The following is a 22,485-nucleotide window of genomic DNA, read 5'->3' on the forward strand; positions in this document are numbered from 1 at the left end:
TCAAGGGTTTTCCTAGTTAACAAATCTGGTGTAATTGTGTATGTGCATCTTGTTATGGTTGTTGTTTACTTTGATTGGATGGTTAAGATTAATTACGGTTGATAAATATTTTAATTGGATAACTGATTCACCCCCACCCCCCCTTAATTATCTTGGTGGACTATTATTTCTAACAATTGGTATCAGAGTATCAAGTCCCTTAAGGATAAGCTTAACAACTTTGGGAGATCAGTGGTGAGTTATTTTAGAAAAGATAGTCCTGAATTTGATGGAGGAAATTTTGACACCCAGAAGATGGAGCTTCTTAGTGAGAGATCAGAATTGTGTATAGAATTGAGCATTGAATTTCTGGATAGAGGCATAAGTTCCAAATCTAAAGAAGACATGGAGATCAAAGAAGGTATTAATTTGCTTATGGAAAGAGGAAGAAGGTATGGAATTTTTTACTTGTTGGACATGTAAAGAGTTTGGTCATTTTTCATCTACATTCCTTGAGAGAGTAAGAAAGACTAGAAAGAGTTCACTTTCTGATGAAGATGAAGAATTTAAAGCTAGTATGGAAAGATTATTGAATGATTGTGATGATAAGGATAGTGATCTTAAATTGGTTAAGATAGAGGAAGTAGTAGAAGAAATAGCCTTGGTAACTATTATTGATAGAGAGCGCTATTGTTTGTCTAGACTGAATGCTGGTGCTTCCTATATGGGAGAGTATCTGTGATGGATAGAGTTATCTAGGACTCTTGATGAATGTTGTTTTGAATAGTGTCTTTGGACACTTGAGCAAGTTAGAGACAATTGTGTATAGATAGATGGTTGTTGAAACCTTTGACATTGATGTCAATGGGGGAGAGATTACAACATGAAAAACAATTTGATATAGAGTACATTGAGGTATATCAAGGGGGAGAATGATTAATGAAGAGGATTTAAAAAAAAGAAGATAACAATCTTTAACTGTTGGTATTCTTGGAACTAGATGTTTTCATCTATGTTGCCATTAATGCCAAAGGGGGAGATTTTTAGAAGCATGAATGTTGATGCTACTTCTATGGGGGAGTATTATAGAAACATGATTAGATCATTACCATGATGATATGTTACATTCACGACTATGTTTGTCATTGATGTCATAATGCAAGAGCATCCTGGGGTAGTTGGCTATCCTGCATGATTAAGGGATTTTGATGGGTTTGACTGGACCTATTTGGGTCTTGGGTAATTAATTTTGATGTATTTAATAAGTATTGTAAGCCTTTAAAGGCATTTGGTATTTAATTTATATTGGAGGCCGACTTGTGGCTCTTCAAGTAGTTAATGTAAGGGATATTTAATTTGTAGCTTACTGGGCCAACTTGTGGCTTAGTTGGGTACAAGTAGGGGTTGTAGTGAATTCTTTAGTCATTTATCATCCATCTTGGAGAAGAGGAGGTGGTAGAGGAGTGAATTTTGAGAAAGGCTAGTAGTTGAGGCTTGGGAAACAAGGAGATTGTTTGGTGGGCTTGCGAGTACTAGTCGGATATTCCCTGGAGGTTTCTACCAAAGTGTGGATCTAGACTAGCTAGGGTATGGATTGGATCTTGCAGAACTATTACTTGTGTTGTATTTGGTCGTAATCAGGAAGACCTTACAACCCAACACATTGCATGTAATCTATTATATTTATTAATAAATTATTGTGACTTGGCTTCGAATCTTACATTGTTGTTTATCTTCTATTGTGTGGTTATTTGCTAGGGGCTAGGACATCTCCTTTGGGGATTCTCCCACCTTGCACTACATTAAGTGGTATCAGAGTGAAGGTTATTCCTGAGTGTGTAGACCGAGTGCTGATGTTGAGGTAGTTTGCACCAAGGTTTTGTGAAATGGATCTTGAGGATATTGAGTATCTGCTTAGAGTAAGGTTGGCACAAACTAAGCTGAAGGGACATGTTGCTCTTTGGTGGAAAAAACTGCAAAGAGACAGAGAAGAAGAAGGTGAAATGAAGATCACTAGATGGAGATTGATGGTGACTAAGTTGAAGGCTAAGTTCATTCCTTCTGATTATGAAGTTGAGTTGTTTAAGAGGTTGTAGAATTTGAAGCACAAGGATATGATTGTGAAAGATTATACCTAGGACTTCTACGAGTTGACTATTTGGTCTAGGCATAAAGAATTGTCAAAGGAGAAGGTAGCGTGATACATGAATGGTTTGAGAGTCAATATTCATGATGAGGTTGGTATGTTGAATATTTCTTTAGTTGAGGATGCTTATTAGTGTGCTTTGAGAGCAAAGGAAAAGTTGAAGAGGAACAATCGAGGTAGTTCTCGAGGAAAGGAGAAGCAGGAGTACTCGACAAAGGCTAAACCAAGTGCAGAAGATGAACCAAAACCTGTTAAGCAGAAGAGAAGGATAGGTAGAGGTGAGTTTAAGGGTACTTGTTTCAGATGTCATGAAGGACATAGATCTTATGAGTGTCTACAGAAGGCTGGTGACAGAAGAACTGCTATTGCAAATGAGGTTGAAGACGATGAACCTGGGCAAGGAGAGATTTTATTGGCTCAACGAGTATTGGTTGGTTAGAGGACACCAAAATCTTTTTAGGGGAGTAATTTTTTTAGGACTTGTTGTAAGTCTAGTGGTTAAGTCTACAATGTGATTGTGGATGGTGGTAGTACTGATAACCTTGTTGCTGAGGAGATGGTTTAGAAACTTGGTTTGAAGAGAGTGAGACATCCTTATCCTTATAGGATTGGTTAGTTGCAAGGTGAGCATGCTTTGGAAGTGAGGGAGTAGCACCTTGTTGATTTCCAGATTTGGCAATATAAGGATCAAGTGTTGTGTGATATTGTGAACATGAACAATTGTCATGTGTTTCTTGGTAGACCTTGGCAGTATGATTGCAAGGTTGTGCATGATTGTATCAAGAATGTGTTTGCGATTGAGAAAGGTGGCAGAAAGCATTTCCTGATTCCTTTGCAGAATGAAGAGGTCAGTAGAAGGAACCTGAGTATTGGCAGCTAAGTTGAGTTGACAGATTTTAAAGGGGTTAGCAATTAGTATGGACAACAAACCAATGGAACACCAAGGATGGAAAAGCTGAAGAAGAACAAGGGAAATAGTGTACAAGTTGAAGACTTTGAGGACATGTATGTGAAGAACCAGTTTGGGATTTATGCGTTGGATCCCAGAAGATGTTCTTCCAGCTATTGAGAACATCTTTTCGCTCCTAGGGAGTCTGATGCAAGAGCATCCTGGGGTAGTTGGCTATCCTGCATGATTAAGGGATTTTGGTGGGGTTGAGTGGACCTATTTGGGTCTTGGGTAATTGCTTTTGATGTATTTAATAACTATTTTAAGCCTTTAAAGGCATTTGGTATTTAATTTATGTTGGCTCTTCAAGTAGTTAATATAAGAGATATTTAATTTGTAGCTTACTAGGCCAACTTGTGCCTTAGTTGGGTATAAGTAGGGGTTGTGGTGAAGTCTTTAGTCAATTTTCATCCATCTTGGAGAAGGGGAGGTGGTAGAGGAGTGAATTTTGAGAAAGGCTAGTAGTTAAGGCTTGGGAAACAAGGAGATTGCTTAGTGGGCTTGCGAGTACCAGTTGGATCTTCCTTAGAGGTTTCTACCAAAGTGTAGATCTGGACCAGCTAGGATTTAGATTGGATCTTGTAGAACTATTATTTGCTTTGTATTTGATTGTAACTGGGAAGGCCTTACAACTTGACACATTGCATATAATCAGTTCTATCTATTAATAAATTATTGTTACTTGGCTTCAAATCTTGCATTGTTGTTTATATTTTGTTGTGTGGTTATTTGCTAGGGGCTAGGACATCTCCTTTGGGGATTCTCCTACCTTGCACTGCATCATATCAACATAACAGTTTTCTGTGGTATCTAACAGAAGAACAACGATAAAGATCAAGTTGGTACAGACGGATCGTGGAGAATTATCACTAAGTGAGGTTAAAGGGAGATACTACTAAGTGTTTAGTATACACAAATAACCTTGGAAGCATAAGATATTAAGTCTAAAAGAAGTTATGCAAGTTTTGGTGAAGAGTATTTTGAGATAGAGTTTACAAAAGCATGTTCTAGTAGACTTGTTATATCTCTTAACAAAGTTGCTATTCTGAGAAGAAAGGTTAAAGGTGCGTAGAAGACATGTCAGAGATGATGGGTTAAGCTCTCTCATCATAATATTACATGTACATAAGGATATTCAAGTTACAAGGGGAAAAATTAATGTTATCACTAAGTATAACGTGTTCTTAATGAGGTCCTATAATAATTAATTGAGAAGGTGTAATAGTCGACTCAGGGAATTGTTTTATGGATTTCGTATAAAGGAAGGACATTTTCCTTTGTTTTGTATGTAGGAATGTATGATTATAAGAAGCACAAAGAGTGGAACATAAGAGAAACAAGTTGATATGTGAGGATAAGCATAACAGAGCAAAGTTGGAGAGAACTTTGTTGTCAAGGTTTTATTTTGAGATTTGGGGTTTGATATTTGGATCTGAGGTTTGTGACTTGGTCTACAAGGTCTGATAGTGATTGGTCTAGTTGACAGATAGAGGAAAGAGGTTAAAGCACAATACAAACAAGTATTCTACAAGGAATAGTTGAGAGATCAGTCATACAATAAAGTTTAATGGTCTTGCCCTAGAAGTTGTTTGAACAGTGGGTCCTTCTACCTTCTACAACTCTTAAACAAGGTTGGAATCTCCTAACAAGGATTCAAAGTCTCTAAACAAGGACTCTTATGTACTGAATGTGTTTATGGACTCCTAACAGGGTCCATCCTCTAACAAGGAATATATATATCTTTGTGGGCATCATTCCCACCAGGGTTTTCCCTCTGATCAAGGCTAGTTAACAAATCTGGTGTAATTGTGTATGTACGTCTTGTTATGGTTGTTGTTTATTTTGATTGGATGGTTAAGATTAATTAAGGTTGATAAATGATTTAATTGATTTAATTGGCTTAGTATGAGAAGATGGATTCCTTCTTGCTTGCTTCACAGTTCACTCGGTATCATTTTGATCCTATAGTGTACATTCAACATCACAAATTTGACTTATTGATACTTGTGGCTTATGTAGATTATTGTATCATTAAAGATATCTCATCCTCTATGATTCAAAGTGTTCAACGAGCTTTAAGAGAGTAGTTTGAGATGACAGACCTTGGACTTCTACACTATTTTATTGGTCTATGAGTTGTTCAACCTTCCGATGGGATAGCCACACTCTAGCAGAAGTATGCTCTTGATATGCTTTAGAGATTTATCATGCTTGATTGCAAGCCTACTCCCACACCTTTTTAGTCGAGTGTAGTTTTATCTACCACTTGCACTACTCATATAGTGGATTCCACTTTATACAAACAACTTGTGGGTAGTTTGTTGTACCTGACACACACATGTCCTGATATTTCCTTTGTGGTTGGACTTGTCTTTAGATTCTCACATGATCCACATGAGAGTCATTGGCAAGATTCCAAATGTATCTTGAGGTATATCCAGGGTACTGCATGTTATGACATTCACTACACATTAGGGGATCATCACATCGTTGGTTTTATAGACTCAGATTGGGCTAGTGATATTGATGATCAAAAGTCTACTTCTGGATTTGTTTTCTATCTTGGTTCTGGTCCTATCACATGGTCTTGCAAGAAGTAGCATGCTCACACATTATCATCTACAAAGGCAGAGCATAGGGTAGTTGTGCTAGCTAGTCAAGATGTTTTATGGATTCGACAGTTGATGACAGAGTTTGGAATATCCTCCTGATAGTTCCACCTTTCTTTGGTGTGACAATTAGAGTGCTATACACATTTCCAACAACCCAGTTGAGCATCAGAGGACCAAGCACATTGAGCTTCACATGCACTTTATCAGGCATCTAATTTAGGATGACTCTCGTAGCTTGGAGTAAATTCCGACTGCTGAGTAAGTTGAAGACATTTTCACTAAACCTTTTGCATCCCCGCGGTATCTTCAGTTGCATTCTATGCTTGGGGTGAAGGAAGTTGTCCTTGAGGGGTCTCAATGATGAGTCCTTCTTTCCTTCTTTTCTTGCTTTTTAGCTTCTTCTATCTCTTTTTTGGAGTAGGGTTTTTCCCATGTGGTTTTTCCTATTTCTCTAGCTTTCAGAGATTTGGTTGTGTTGGGTACCTCATCAGGCCATGTTGCTAGGACCCATTTATGCTTTTGGCATTATGGTCTCGTTGTTTTTTTTTACATTGTTTGTAGCTCATCTTAAGGGGGGTGTTAGAGTAAAGGATTTATTTCATTTCATATATTAAATTACCTTTACTCCCTTCTTAAGATTTTACTTCATGCACATACATTTCTATTTAATAATTAAATATTAATTATTAAATATTCTTTACCTTTTAGGGTTTTACAACCTCCTTTATTAGGATTGATCATTTGTATTTTTATTAATTCTTTCAGTTTGATAATATACTCTTCCATATTTTTAGAGCCAAACCCTTACCTTCTCTTTGTCTTTGCTTCTCTGTGACAGGTTCTTGCATATAGGTGTTCTTCGGGTTTTGTGGATTTGTATTGCTCAAATCCTTCAGTATCTATACAATGCTATCACCATACTATTGATAAGAACCTGATGTATTATGTCACCATTGGTCATATGCATAAGTACTATTTTATTCCATTTACTAAAAAGTGACAACATTCCTTTCAATGGATATTTTCATTTTCATTTTTATTTCCTATCACTATACATTTTGTTTTTATATATTTTAGTTATGAAATGTAGATATGCTTTGTTATAAATCATGAGGAAAAATCATACATAAGAGCAAATGTCAAATGGAGAGCAAAAATGATCATAGCTCAGCTTAGGACTAGTTCTCACCTTTTGAGGTGCGAAACACGTAGATGGATGATACCTAAGGACAAAAAAAAAGGAGTTGCCTATTCTACAACATGTGTGTGGTAGAGATATAATGTCATTTTATCATGTAGTGCTCAACCTATAATTATATTTGTTCTAGTTATGTAAATATTTGAAGAAATATAATTAGAGAAAATAATAAACCTTATGAGCAAAATACTTTGTTATTAGAGGGATGTAAAAAAGATGTTACAAAAGAACATGACTATCCTCTAGACAAAATGCACCTTTGACTAAAATTGAAAAAAAAAAAAAAAATCAGATTTTGTTGAAATTTTTAACATTTGTTTTTCATGATTTATACGTCGTGTAATAAAAAGAAAAAAAAACTGAAAAAAAATCATTGTATTTTAAGAAATTTGATATTTTTTTTTTTTGACTTTTAATACATTCTGCTGAAACATAACCATTGTGCTTAATATCCTATATCATATTATGAAATGCGTAACCCTTGAGAAGTCCCATATAAATGATATTTAAATCTTCCATTCATTCATTCTATTCATAAAATAACTTTATGTATTCTAACTATTTAATGTAGTTCCCTCCAATTTCTTTGACGTTATGTTTGGGAAGACAATAAAATAGGTGAATATTTGAAAAAAATGGAGTCAGGTTTTTAGTTCCTGGCAGGAGTACTGTTTTTGTGCTTAGTTGATTCTCTGCATTTGTGTTCGGTTATTTCTCTGCACTCAGACAACGCAAGGAAAGGGACTGGTTACCACTCGCATTCTTGATTTCTTGCCTGTTTGTTGAAAATTTTCGCAAGATCCGGCTGGCTTATGTGCGAGCGGCTACAGAAATAGGTAAAGTTTTTGACGAAATGCAGGGATAAAATTTGGCAATATGTATGGATGATTTCTTCTTCTTGTTATTGGCGAAGTTATGTGGCGAATTGTGCTTTAAAATCTTTTGGTTCGTGTGTAATTTTCGAGTTTATCATTATGATCTATCAAAGACCACTTGAGAGCTATCATTCGTTTCTCATTTACTTTGAAATTGAATCGTGTTTTACGGATTGGCTATTACAATTTTGATGGGAAATCGAAATCGTACGGTTGATTTGTTCGCCTGTGTGTTCAACAATCTGAGAATTTGTAACAAATTCTATCGGATTGAACTTTCTTTTTTTTTGTTAATTTTTATCGTCTTATTTGAATCGTAGGCGAGGATAAAGTTCCGAAACTATTTATTTCTGGAAAGCACCTGAAAATCTACCTAGGAGTGCAGCATGTTAAACTTTAGCTGTAAAACTGATAATTTTTTTTAAACACAGTAAGGGGTTTTGGTCTTTTAATCTAATATATTTAAACCCGCTACTCTGAAATTAAGAATATTTAAATTTTGCTTAGCAGAGTCATTGACCTAATTTGTATAGTCTCGGTTCGATCAGGTTCTGTGTGGGATTTATTGCATAAAGGGGAATGTTTTGGTTTTAGGTAATGCTTGTAAATAGGAGCTTGACTCTCTTTATGAAGCTCTAGATTTTTAAACTTATTCAAATCTGGTAGGATTTGACAGACGTTATATAAATTTTGCGGCCTGTTTTTAGTTTAGGTCTAAATTACTCAGAACTTCACGTGTTTGCTTAAGCATGGGTTTTAGATAGCGTCTTTTATTAGATCTGGCAGGATTCGGATAATTTATCATAGACGTTAAATTGAAGGTTGGGGTTTTCTTTCAGCAGGAAATCTATTGATTTTTAATAACCTGTAGGGTGTAGAGTTAAAGGTTGTGATCAGGTTTAGGAAAAAGCTTGATATCACTATTTTTCCTAGTCATATCCTTAATATTCTAAATACCAGATATCCTCCCCGATGGTCCATGGTTTTGTTGTTTTTTCTCGGTGGAGATTTGATCCCTCAATCAGGTTAGAATATTTAGTTGCCATCTTTGTTTTGGAGGATTGTGTACTGTCTCTATTTTTTGTTTTATTTTCTTTTGAATCAAGTTATGGAAGGGCCATTTCTTGGAGTTTGAAGATTTAATTTTTTAAATTCTGACGCAACTTGAGACCGATCATAAGAAAAAGTGACTTTTACACCTTATCTCGCATCTGTCTATTTTCATTTTAATTTAATTTATCAACATACTTAACAATTCATCTCTCTAAGAGAAGCTTGTTCTTTTTACTAGATCTGAAAGGATATGGGCCGCACTTACTGTTTTTCTCCTGTGTTGTTTTTCCTCTTTTACTGTTCTGTTTTGCTTGGTGGACACAGTTTTTTCCACTTTTTATAAGTTTGATTTGAAAACTGTTTTGTTATCCTGTATAAGATTATTTCTCTGATTTTAAGTAGCTTTATTTCTCTGATTTGTATTCGGTGTTATTTATTTATTTTGATGTGTAATAGGCCTAAGTCAATATTTCTCTCGAAATAGGCTACCAAAAATTTTCTGTGAGCAAGTCTACAGGCTTAGCCTAATATATTGAACTTACTTTTACTACGGCACTCTGTGGACTTTCTTATTAGCGGACATATCATAAGCCAGTTGATAGTCTTTGTTTAATTTAAGGCCAAAAACTATATATACCTTAAAGAAATATTACAGTTTTGCAGGGTTTAAAAAAGAAGCATGCTTCTGTAAATTAGAAGAAACAATCTCTTATTTTACGGTGATATTTTCACTTTTCTGTTTGGAGGATAAAAATTAAAATGATATGAATTGAAAGCAATGAGCATGAAATGACCCCGACAGGATTATTGACTCTTTAAGCACCAAAATCTTAAAACTTCAAGGGTTCGGTCATTTCGTCAAACAGTTAGTCAACAAGCTCAGTCCCTACTGAACTAAGTAACTATACTGGAAAGTGATCAAAGACCAATCCTTATGCAATGGTTAATGACAGAATTCAGAAAGTGATTCAGTTGCAAGTAATATTTAATAACAATCCCATAATTGATTATAGAACCCGGATTGGGTATATATATATCTAAAACAATGCCAAAGAGGAAACCTGAATTTTATCTGAAGCTTAATGCCAATCGAACTCCGTCTGATCTGAAAAAGATCGCATTTGTCACTCCATTAATGAATGGTATTTGCATCATCCAATTCCTGGTCGTAATACCAAACTACTGGGAATTCTTTCTCATCTGCTGGCAGTGTTGTTGGCCACCCAACCTCCCGTAGGAATGCCTCTGCGGAACCCGTAACTTCTGAGCGAGGTTGACACTAATCAAAGGTTATTTTTTTATGATCTCGACCTGGCTTCTACTGCACTTGAAACATATCGCAACCCCTTGCTAATGGCTTCCATAGTTACCACCTTCAGACTTCACAATGATATTACCTATGAGCGTGGCCATAGTTGTGAAAATGTGTGACCCGCGGACAATGCCGGTTGAATAACTTCTAATCTGTAGATCATAGTTCTTGGACGTCTGCTGCGAATGGATCTTCAGTCGAATCAAGAAGGGACCTGCCAGCTCGACCAAGCATAACGTCCAACTCCTGATGGAATTATGTCCCTTGTGTTGAATAGCTTGACTGATAACAATCCATACCTCTCCAAAGTCCCGCTCAGTTTCGAGGGCAACAACTCCCAAATTCATGGCTTCCATACATAATGTCGGATTTTTCCATACAAGAAAACTTTTTACTTAGGAAAAAGGTGGCGCAGCCATCTCTATGGGCCGCATTGCAATCTAATTTTGGCAAATAGAAGCCCTCGTATCCTTGGCGTGTCAATGCAGTATTGAAGTCAACGTAGTGTTCTTCCTGCACCTCCTGCAGACATATTATATCTGCATTGTATGATATGATTTTAGACACCAACTTCTCCCTGCGGTACTCCCATTTGAGTACATCACTCGGACAGGCTTTGTGTTTGTTTGAAGACGCCCACTTGTCTGCCAGAGCGTTGTATGTTATCACTGTGAATGTTGTATTGCAATCCGGCCTGCCCAAAATTCGCTATGTGCAAACAGCTTCAGACTTCAGCCTTAACCAAATACGGAAATGCTGCTGAAAGTTTGTCTAGGAAACTCGCCTTCTATTCCCGAACTGTTCACACTGCAACTGATCTTGTGAACCTTGTGAGTTGATTAAATCCTCGAATCCTATTTCTTAGAATGATCTTCCAAATTTTTGGCCTTAAGCCACAGATTACCGTCCGGATGAAATGACTGACTGTCACCTCCAATCTGCAATAATTCAGATGATATTTCACACCCTCAAAATTGCGTACCAATTGAGAGTTATCGTTCTCAATGGCCAACTGTGACAATTGCAGAAACCCTAGGTTCCACAATGCACCTGTGATTGAATCACAATCTGAAAACAAAAGAGATAAAACAACTGCTTGATTCGAATGGAGCCTCGGGGTGCCTATTTATTCTTTTCTCTTCATCTTTTCCAGAGACTTCTAGAACATTTTTGATCTTATCTCTTAAGTGACTTTATTAAATATTTTTATAATCTAAGTCACTTTATTAAATTAATTAAATATAAAGTTATCTTTTAATATTCATTTATTTGATAACTTTATAAATAATTAACTTAATATCACTTATTTATTTAATTAAAATAATTAATTAGTCGTCCTTAAAATATTCATTAGTTTGGACAACCAAATTAATTAAATTAATTAAATCGAACTGTCACCAAAAATTGGGGACATGACAGTCCGCCCTTCCTGAAATTGCTTGTCCCCAAGCAATGGCTGAACCATAAACCAATCAGTATGCCTGGGTCCCAAATGTAAATCTGTATGTCATCCCAATCCTCATCATACTCCCGTGGAGAAATCATCAATACCAGTATCTGAGAAACTGTACTCAACATCCAAACAACTGACAACTCTGATGAAATTATCTGAAAACCAACTGTAAATGTCGGTAGAAGAAAGCATTCTGCGGAACTCAAGCCAACTGAAACATCAACTCTATCAAAACTCAAACCCCTGTCAAAATGACACCTGCACCCAACTGCACTGTAGATATGACAACAGCCATAGGTACCTGAATTATTGCCATCAAATCCAATCTCTGAAAAACTGCTCCGGGTGTGTCGATGCTGCAAGCTGAGTAACTTGCTACTACCAATTTTATTTTCAAAAGATGGTGCCAATCTATCCCCTAGTGGATGGTAAGAAACTGGAGCCAATCTACATCTACGTGAAATAAAATCTTCTATCTCTGTGTCAAAAGAAAAATGATGAGCGTACCCTACCGTATAATGCCGGTAAGAACCTCCAAATTCTGTTGCTAGCTCATCATTACTGAACTGGTAATCAACATATGGCTCCAATCTCTGACTCTGAGTGACTGTAGGTCGGATAGGTCCCTGTGCACTCTGCTCAACAAACCCCTCCTCGAGATCCCTGTGAGGTAGCATAGTAGAAAGGACCCCTATAATCTTCTCAACCAATCTGCAAATAACACTAGTATCTTGGATGAGAACACCTTCTGTCACCTTATGCGTGTCCAAATGAACACATGCACTATCCAGCAAATACTCCATGAACGGTTTAGTGCAGTAAAAATTATATGAGGAAACATTAACATACTCCCCTTTACACCACAACTGGTCCTCCTGTAAGGGTAGCGTACTCAACTGTACCACACTATCAACTATCTGAGAAGAATCAATCTGGAAACTTGACTCTACCGGTATCCCAAACTCATTAAGACCAACTTCTTCCAAACCCTGAACATGTGTGTTAGTCCCAACAACATGCTCCTCAGTAACAACTGCAGGAGTATACTCACCACCAACCACCTCAATAGACGAATGAACTGGGTCTGGGGCTGGGTTTGACCGCAAATGTTCCAACTCCATGGTCACCTCCTTCAACTGGAACTGCGACTTTTGTAGATCCCGCCGTGTATCCTCTAAAGCTTCAGTAGTCACTATGAGCTCCTGGGAAAGCTCACTCACCTCCTCTTCACGATCCAAGAGTGCCTTATATGCTGTACTCCCCCACTCAACCAGGTGATCACGGTCAGCTACCAGTCGTAAGTAATCCTGCTTCAAAATCCGAACAGCTTCACTCAAGGCATGAATCTCTGCCAAAGGAAAGTAACCACCACTGGACTCATCTGTCATAGCAGTACCCCACCTAGTAACGGCCAACAACTGACGAGCAGTATCAAAATGCTCACAAGCGATAGCAATGTCTCGCTTACTAACTTTCAATTGACTAGTCACATGATGGCTCTGGCTGAACTGTCTCCTACAAACCTCTTCTGGTGCCCTGTCTAAAAAAGTATCTTCAAGGTCACTGGCTTCTAGAATATTATCATTCATATCTCGCGAATCATCTCCAAAACTCATATCCTCATTCGGAGTGTCAAAATCTGTAGTACTGCTGTCTGACTCCCCTGTACCCAAAGAATTTGTCAAGGAAGCTGAATCTTCAAAACTGTTCACTTCATTCTCCCGGATGTCATCAAGGCCAAAACGATCCTGGGACTCATCTGTACATGCTTCCAAATATGAAAAATCTTCAACACCTTCTAGCAAAAATGGTAGTCTGAAAATATGAACTAAGCCCAATACCGGTGTATAAAAACCAATACCAACATCAGACAAGCTGCTGGCACAAGGAAAGACAACACCGTGTATTCTGCTAATCAAGTCCATGATAGTATTTAAACAATCACTGCTACCATTAAGTGTTCTCCAGTCAATTGAATCCCAAACGCTGCTGAAACATCCTTGATTCCATATTCGTAAACAAGAAACAACAGGTAACTCAAGCAAACTCCTTACCCGAATAGTGTGACCAATACCAACTAACTCCTCATATTTGTCTGACATTGTCCTTGTATCCTGGATGTGAATGCAAAATGAACTCGTATCATTATCAGCCACCACATATGATCCGTCAAATGTAGAAAGCTGAGTGTCAGACGTGCCAGATGAAACTAAGCTTAGCTCCATGCCATGCTCATTCTCATGTCTCTCCCAGTCCTGTAAAGCCAAAGTTGCTCGAGTGTCCTCAAGCTCGCGAGAAACCTTGTCAATTTCCTCCTTCCTTCTCAAGGCATCTGAGTAGTCTTTGGTAAGGCTAAGAAGATGGTCACGGTCTGATAGAAGATGTAAATAGCTTGACTTCATGGTTCCCATTCCTTCACTAATTGCCTGTAAGTCATACCAAGAAGATTTTGCTTGAACTCCGTTATGTCTTCCTTGTAACTGAATCATTCGGATGTGCTCTTCTATCATCTCCCGCATCCTGTCATGATGAGATAAAGAAGCCACAATACTATCTTTGCTTACCTTCAGTTGGCTGGACAAATCATGTGACGAAGCATCTAATTGAGCCTGGTACTCTCTCTCAGCAAAATCATGAATACGCAGTGTTTGCTCATCTCTACCTGGTATCTCACCATCAACATCCTTATCATCATCTGAACTCACTTCACTGTAATCATTGATTGTCGGAACCAAACCACCTTGAGTATCTGAGACATCACCCTTGGGAAACCTGTATACAGTTGTCTCAATTGAAGTATCAAGTTGACAGTTACTATCCATCAGCATAATATCCTTCATCACTTCTTCCTGTGACTGAACTGAAGCCTCTGACCGGTTGCACACTTGTTTCTCGAATTCCTCATTAAGGTTCCTATTAACATCTCTCATTGTATCAGTCAACGCTTTGTGAGAAGATTTGACAAAACAAAATTCAGTTGATTTATTCACCTTAGCTGGGTCAGACAGCCTGTCAATCATACGGTGGTGCTTAACCAACAGTTCAGACATGTTATGTCTGATTTTTCTGAGCTCATCCTGAATGCCTGAATAGTCCTCCTTTCCACAATTCCGACTCTGAATACTATATCTATTACTTGTCCAAGATTGTGTCCTCGGAGACTTTGTGCTGTACCTGTCGATCTTGGTTGAAGTAGAGTGCTGATCACTCATGTAATTCGGTTCTCACCCCACAGGATGGCAAGAAAACCGCTCTGATACCACTGAAATGACCCCGACAGGATTATTGACTCTTTAAGCACCAAAATCTTAAAACTTCAAGGGTTCGGTCATTTCGTCAAACAGTTAGTCAACAAGCTCAGTCCCTACTGAACTAAGTAACTATACTGGAAAGTGATCAAAGACCAATCCTTATGCAATGGTTAATGACAGAATTCAGAAAGTGATTCAGTTGCAAGTAATATTTAATAACAATCCCATAATTGATTATAGAACCCGGATTGGGTATATATATATCTAAAACAATGCCAAAGAGGAAACCTGAATTTTATCTGAAGCTTAATGCCAATCGAACTCCGTCTGATCTGAAAAAGATCGCATTTGTCACTCCATTAATGAATGGTATTTGCATCATCCAATTCCTGGTCGTAATACCAAACTACTGGGAATTCTTTCTCATCTGCTGGCAGTGTTGTTGGCCACCCAACCTCCCTTAGGAATGCCTCTGCGGAACCCGTAACTTCTGAGCGAGGTTGACACTAATCAAAGGTTATTTTTTTATGATCTCGACCTGGCTTCTACTGCACTTGAAACATATCGCAACCCCTTGCTAATGGCTCCCATAGTTACCACCTTCAGACTTCACAATGATATTACCTATGAGCGTGGCCATAGTTGTGAAAATTTGTGACCCGCGGACAATGCCGGTTGAATAACTTCTAATCTGTAGATCATAGTTCTTGGACGTCTGCTGCGAATGGATCTTCAGTCGAATCAAGAAGGGACCTGCCAGCTCGACCAAGCATAACGTCCAACTCCTGATGGAATTATGTCCCTTGTGTTGAATAGCTTGACTGATAACAATCCATACCTCTCCAAAGTCCCGCTCAGTTTCGAGGGCAACAACTCCCAAATTCATGGCTTCCATACATAATGTCGGATTTTTCCATACAAGAAAACTTTTTACTTAGGAAAAAGGTGGCGCAACCATCTCTATGGGCCGCATTGCAATCTAATTTTGGCAAATAGAAGCCCTCGTATCCTTGGCATGTCAATGCAGTATTGAAGTCAACGTAGTGTTCTTCCTGCACCTCCTGCAGACATATTATATCTGCATTGTATGATATGATTTTAGACACCAACTTCTCCCTGCGGTACTCCCATTTGAGTACATCACTTGGACAGGCTTTGTGTTTGTTTGAAGACGCCCACTTGTCCGCCAGAGCGTTGTATGTTATCACTGTGAATGTTGTATTGCAATCCGGCCTGCCCAAAATTCGCTATGTGCAAACAGCTTCAGACTTCGGTCTTAACCAAATACGGAAATGCTGTTGAAAGTTTGTCTAGGAAACTCGCTTTCTATTCCCGAACTGTTCACACTGCAACTGATCTTGTGAACCTTGTGAGTTGATTAAATCCTCGAATCCTATTTCTTAGAATGATCTTCCAAATTTTTGGCCTTAAGCCATAGATTACCGTCCGGATGAAATGACTGACTGTCACCTCCAATCTGCAATAATTCAGATGATATTTCACACCCTCAAAATTGCGTACCAATTGAGAGTTATCGTTCTCAATGGCCAACTGTGACAATTGCAGAAACCCTAGGTTCCACAATGCACCTGTGATTGAATCACAATCTGAAAAGAAAAGAGATAAAACAACTGCTTGATTCGAATGGAGCCCCGGGGTGCCTATTTATTCTTTTCTCTTCATCTTTTCCAGAGACTTCTAGAACATTTTTGATCTTATCTCTTAAGTGACTTTATTAAATATTTTTATAATCCAAGTCACTTTATTAAATTAATTAAATATAAAGTTATCTTTTAATATTCATTTATTTGATAACTTTATAAATAATTAACTTAATATCACTTATTTATTTAATTAAAATAATTAATTAGTCGTCCTTAAAATATTCATTATTTTGGACAACTAGATTAATTAAATTAATTAAATCGAACTGTCACCAAAAATTGGGGACATGACAGAGCAGATCTTTGTGCTTCATTAGATTTGGTATCTGACGGTAGGGTACATTGCCTTTTCAAGATACGTACTGATCGCGTAATATTGGACTTAGGATATGAGGGAACCATTGAATTTGATAAGGTTTTGAATTTTCAACATCATTCTGCCTATGGACCTTAAACTTTTTTGTTCACTGTATCTTTTTCCTGAAGTAATCTTCAATTACCTAAGGCTTTAATATTTTTTTCTGACATTTACTTGTGCTTTTCTTTCTCTGGATAGCTTATCACATGCTACTTCATTCTCTCTGAGCATTTTGGTGCAATCAGCTGAAGTAGGTAAATTGTCCCAGGCATTGTATCAGCAAAAGCTTCTTCATTCAGGTAAAATTATTGAAGAAAAAGCTATTGTTATTCACTTCCTTCAGTGCTGTTTGTACATTAATACTATTATAAGGTATATTTTCAGCATCACGTTCCTTTTTGTTAGAGGTTTTCCTTCTTATAATTTTGCTCTTCCATTTCAAAAAAAAAAATGGTAGTTTTCATGACCACCTCACTGTAGACTAATTTGCTTATAAGTCCAATTAAAAAATTGAGGTCACTACATGAAATTTTAATTCTAGAAAATGGTGAGATGTCCTTCAACATTGACAATGCACTTGGGCAACAAGGATTGTCTAGAATTCCAACATTTACATATAATGTTGGGGACTGTTTATTTGATTCATTACAACTTGTTGTGCTGTTAATCTGAAGTATATGTGGGAAAAGACCACAACATAATATTCATAAAACCTATAATCATATGTTAAGAGATTCTAGCTTCACGGATCTCCCACCAAAGCCCTCAAAGCTCTGCCTTTGGCGCTTATGCTAGGGCCCTCGTTGATCCATGCTCAGAGCACTGATCACATTTTGGAGATTCAGAATTCAATTTCCCTGCCATTCATCGGAATGTTCCTTTTTCTGATTATATGGACACTACGTGAAGTTACTGAAATCCTTCTCCAAATGCCTACTTTATACAATATAAGGGAAATGCAGATATATGAATCACTTTAATTGTGAATGCAACAACAGTAAAATGTGAATAATGATAATGAACTATATATGACTGGTATTTCCAAGTGCTACAATATGGGGTATGAGTGTGATAATAAATAGAATGTGCAACTGATAGTTCCAAATGCAATGACAATGCAATAACAATGTTATCAGAATGCAGTGATAATGAATTATATCAGAATGTACATATGACTGGTAATTGCAAATGCAATGATGAATCCTCTTAATATGGGTGATGGACAGATCTAAGCAATGCTGCAGTCCCAGAATGCAGTTTATGTAAGATGGTTGTTTCTGATTGTACATTATATTATATGCACTATATCCTGTGTAGCTGTCTCTGATCTTCAAATATATTATATGCTGCAAGTTACAGGATAAGTAATCTTGGCAGAGATCTGCCGTCTGTGATATTTAGAATTATACATTCAATCTTCTCTGTCACACTAGCCATCTCAGATATGTCTCTATTGATATATGCACTTATATGGATGCTGTCTCTGATATACAATTATGATACTTGTACCAGCTGTTGCAATCACAACCTTTCTATGCTTTATACACGAGTGACTCCTTAAAAGGAAATATAAGTGATAATATCAAATCTTCTTCTCTGGATTTGGAGAGCCGATCAGCTAATATGAATATTTACTGAAGAGGCATGATGGAAAGATGCCAACCTTCATAACCAGTAATTGTTTGATTATAATGAGTAATCAAATGTGATTTGTCTTAAGAATCATAGTTCATTTGAGTATTATAGAGAATGCAAGCCCGGAAAGCTTGTTGGCTGCATTGTGTCATTGCTCTGCCAGTCCAAAATACTGTCGCCTGTATAATACACTAGCCAGAATACCATCGTCTAGGAAGTGCATAGTCTAAGTACATGAGTCAGAAGTGATGCCAACCATGGAAACAATGGTCCCAATAATGTTCATTTTCATTGGCTTCATCATATGCAGAGATGCACATATGAATATAATGCTTGCAGATTAATAGAATGCCATGATGTATAATATGGGTGCATCTGTGCATGGTATGATGTTCTCTGCACGTGTCAATGTGCATGGAACATTATATCATGGATGGATGTATTCATACGACAATTGTATAAATGATTTGGTAATGATAATGCAGTGTCTATAATGGAATGTCTTGCATGTATGTGTATGATGATGCATCTATGTGAATGGATATGCAGGAAGTGTTTGTGCATCTCGATGGAGATCTACTAAACTGATGAAATAAATCTAACTATTATGCAAAGTGCAGGGAATGTATGCTAATGTACAAGACAAGGTATGTTTACTTCCCTTACCCTATTTACATGTTTGCTGTTTTGATTAGAATAATGGGACATCACATTCATATTCTGGTTGAGCTCTTTTGGGAATGAATCTCCTGTCTCCCTTGTCTCGCCTATTTCTTCTAGCTTCTATAACTGACTCCTGAGAGGGTATGTAAATTTGTTTATTATGTTGAACCATCATATTTGACCCAGATTTTGTTCATACGCCCTGTGATGAAGTTTTTGAAAAAATTGTCAATGCCTTTTAAAGTAGATTGAGACTGCATGTATTTTTCTGAAATTTGCTAGACACAGAATACTCTAAAATTTGTGATAGCAGGATTCTCTCCCTCTGAGAAGAGGCAATATACCTTGGTGTTTGATTCTTATTCAAATTTGTGGTATGAGGGCCCGCCTTTATTGATTGATTTATCTTATTACAATTCTCAAATTTTCACTTCTGTTGGCAAACAAAATTTTCAGTGCAAGTGCTTCTTCACAAATGACCCTGTTTGCCCTATGGGGAGTAATAACCATTCCAACAGTTGGATATACTGCAATCAATCACCTGAAAGTACCAAAGGATAGGAAATAGATGAAAGAAAATCCAATACTAGGCAAACAAATAGCATATGAGATTCCTAAAGGATGACAATTTACAAGGGGGTTTTAATACTCAATAAGTTTGAATATGCAGCAATGAAATAATGATAACAGACCTCAACATATGGGAGACAAGTTACTATCACATTCAAGCCAAGCTACGAGGGCATGATCGTGCTTCATCAATTACATATGTCATTGGGATCAGAAATTAAAGGATTCTATACATACACAAAGATATCACTAACTTGACATACAGCAATTTAACAATAATAACTTAGTATTGTTAGTAACATATCTTGACATACAAAGAAAATGAATTATTCATTATCTCTTTGAAAATATACAAGTTCAAAAAGCTTTGAGTACAACATATCAAACCAAAAGTTTCTTTAAAAATTTCTCCGTAGTTTCCTTTAGCAAAAAGTGTTCCTCTTTACGATAGAAATAGTCTTGTATTCATAGGCTTATTTGTCTAAACTAACTTTTTCAGGTTAGTAGCTAACTTATTTTTGTGAGATTTAAACAAGGTTATTAACTTTACAATTTTTGTGCTAAACTAGTCAATTTTATAACTTCGTGACTGAAAGTGGCAAAAGGTTACTATTTATAAAAATGTAATTCGAAACCTGCAACTTTGAAGGAAGACCAAATTATTGACTTTTCTAAGGTAGCCTTCTATCTGCATCTACTTCATTCATACTCATATTCATCTCACTATCTGGCTAGTTGAGAATACAAGACAAATAGATCTTTCTTATATCGTCACATGATTGCACAATGTAGAATCAACTTCCTTGTGACCAATAATTATTGGGTCTTCATAGAAACAATTTAAAGAATCATTTGTTTATCAACAATTTGACCTTTCAGGGGAGACAACACAATTATCTTTGCAACTTCCATGAATGAATTTAGAGCAATATCCATTCCACCCTTAAACATCTAAACAAATGTACCATACATTGAAGCTCCCCCATCAACAGGTGTACTAGGGTGAGAAAAACCTGTAAGATAGCAACATGAACCTCTGACCTGAACAATCTCATTTGACAGTGCTATGCAACTTATTGAATCATCAACATCCCTTATGCTCTGTTTTATAGGTTTGATCCATCTTTATGGTATATATGGCAAGGGTTGTTATATTGCCTCTACAACTGCCAGTTGCATTTTGTTGACTTTGTAACGAATCTATTTTGCATACAAGCTAACATCATTGCATTCACATTCAGTAAACTTCAATAACTTTATCAATAGTATCAGTTACTTGGATAAGGCATCAAAATATCCATTTAGTATGCTTTTATCAAATGTCATTATGCTTTTATCAAATGAGGATTATTGAGAACCTTCTGTCTTCATTTCCCAAGCTAATTTGTTCAGCCACTTCATTTGCTTGGACCAGGTAGTAATGAGATGAAATGCTCGAGCTTGAACGTCTTCTTTGATGCACTTATTTGACCATCACCTCCAATTGATAATCATCATGCATTGATCCTATACTATTGTGGAAGCGACTATCAAATCATGTTGCAGAGGTTTTGATCTTACAACCTCATTAAGAGTAATAAAGGATTGTGTTATTTAGAGCATATTGGTTCATGGTGAAATTCTCAATTATTATCTTCTAAGAATAGTTACATCTTTAGAGATTACTAGAAATCAAATGTAATGTCCCCCTTTTGGGACATTAGAAATATTAAAGGACACATTTAGATGATATTAAAATTGACTATGAAAGCATGGACTCTTATTATAAAAGGTCAATTCAATATTCAAAGTGTGCTAAAGACGACAAGGAGAGATAAGACGAAAAGCCAGGAGGGAAGTCGAAGAGTCACAGCTGTGGGAATAAAAGGAGAAGAGACTCTTTCATTTGGCATGCTTGGTTTATTATTCAGATTTCAGTTTCTCTCTTGCGAGAGTATTCGGAAAGCTTCAGCTTCAGGTTTCAGCTAGCGTGTGGACATAGCCCCTCGTGCCGATAGACAGTGGACGCAAACCCATTGTCCATGGAGCCGTCACTTCAGGTGTCTTGTATGCACTTATAGGTTCTTCTTTGAGTGTTCAGATAATCTGACTGTAAATTCTATGTTTAAGATTGGATTTTGAATGTTGGTTATTGTCTTGCTGTTGTATAATGCTATAACGTGTTTTTGAGGAATTTTATTAGAGTTTTTACTAGTTTTATACTGTTGGTTGTAAAGCATTTTCATATACTGAATCCTGAATATTATTATCAAAGAATGGGTTAATATCTATTGGTTTTCTATTGTGTTTCGTAATACATCTACCTATATTCAAGTGCTGAATATCAGTTTGAGGAAACAACTAGATAAATATCAATTGGGTTATTTCTTATGGTTTACATTGCTGGTTTATTTATAATACGATTTCATATGTTTGTGATCTAAATGTTATTCTAAGAAAGAAATCTAGTAAATATCCGGTTTGGGGATATTTTAGTGGTATCAGAGCCTCGAACCTGCCATCCTGTCGGGTATAAGTAGAGGGTTAAAAGGGTTTTATCAGAAATGATTTTCTTGGAAGCTTTTGGAAATTTCAAGAGTGACAAAGGTTTCGTTCAATCAATAAGTGTGAAATCTGAATAGGTTTGAAGAAGATAATTTCCTTCAGTTCTGGGACTTAAATACTAGATATTTGTACTTTATTTGAGTTTTGAAAAGAACAGATATTTTGATATCATATCCTCAGTCATTACCTTGATTACCACCAATTATTTGGAAAAGACCTTAAC

At 36.8% G+C, this 22,485-nt stretch overlaps 1 protein-coding gene across 11 annotated transcripts in view; it reads left to right on the top strand.

The window, feature by feature from the left end:
• The first annotated feature begins 7,414 nt into the window (after positions 1 to 7,414).
• LOC149557109 (tubulin gamma chain) overlaps positions 7,415 to 22,485 on the top strand; it is a 130,567-nt gene continuing 115,496 nt past the window's right edge. For 2 of the 11 annotated variants that reach the window (XM_089831815.1, XM_089831814.1), the window contains exons 1-2: positions 7,465 to 7,720; positions 17,049 to 17,149. The gene's annotated coding sequence lies outside the window, so the exon portion shown is untranslated. Of the gene's footprint in view, positions 7,721 to 17,048; positions 17,150 to 19,034; positions 19,133 to 21,132; positions 21,266 to 21,489; positions 21,758 to 22,485 lie in introns of all 11 variants that reach the window. The other 9 variants (XM_089831821.1, XM_089831820.1, XM_089831819.1 and 6 more) reach the window with 7 other exon arrangements.

This window comes from Cupressus sempervirens, chromosome 5 (genome assembly GCF_028749045.1).
Source record: "Cupressus sempervirens isolate cs-2001-9-10 chromosome 5, ASM2874904v1, whole genome shotgun sequence".
Lineage (NCBI taxonomy): Eukaryota > Viridiplantae > Streptophyta > Pinopsida > Cupressales > Cupressaceae > Cupressus > Cupressus sempervirens.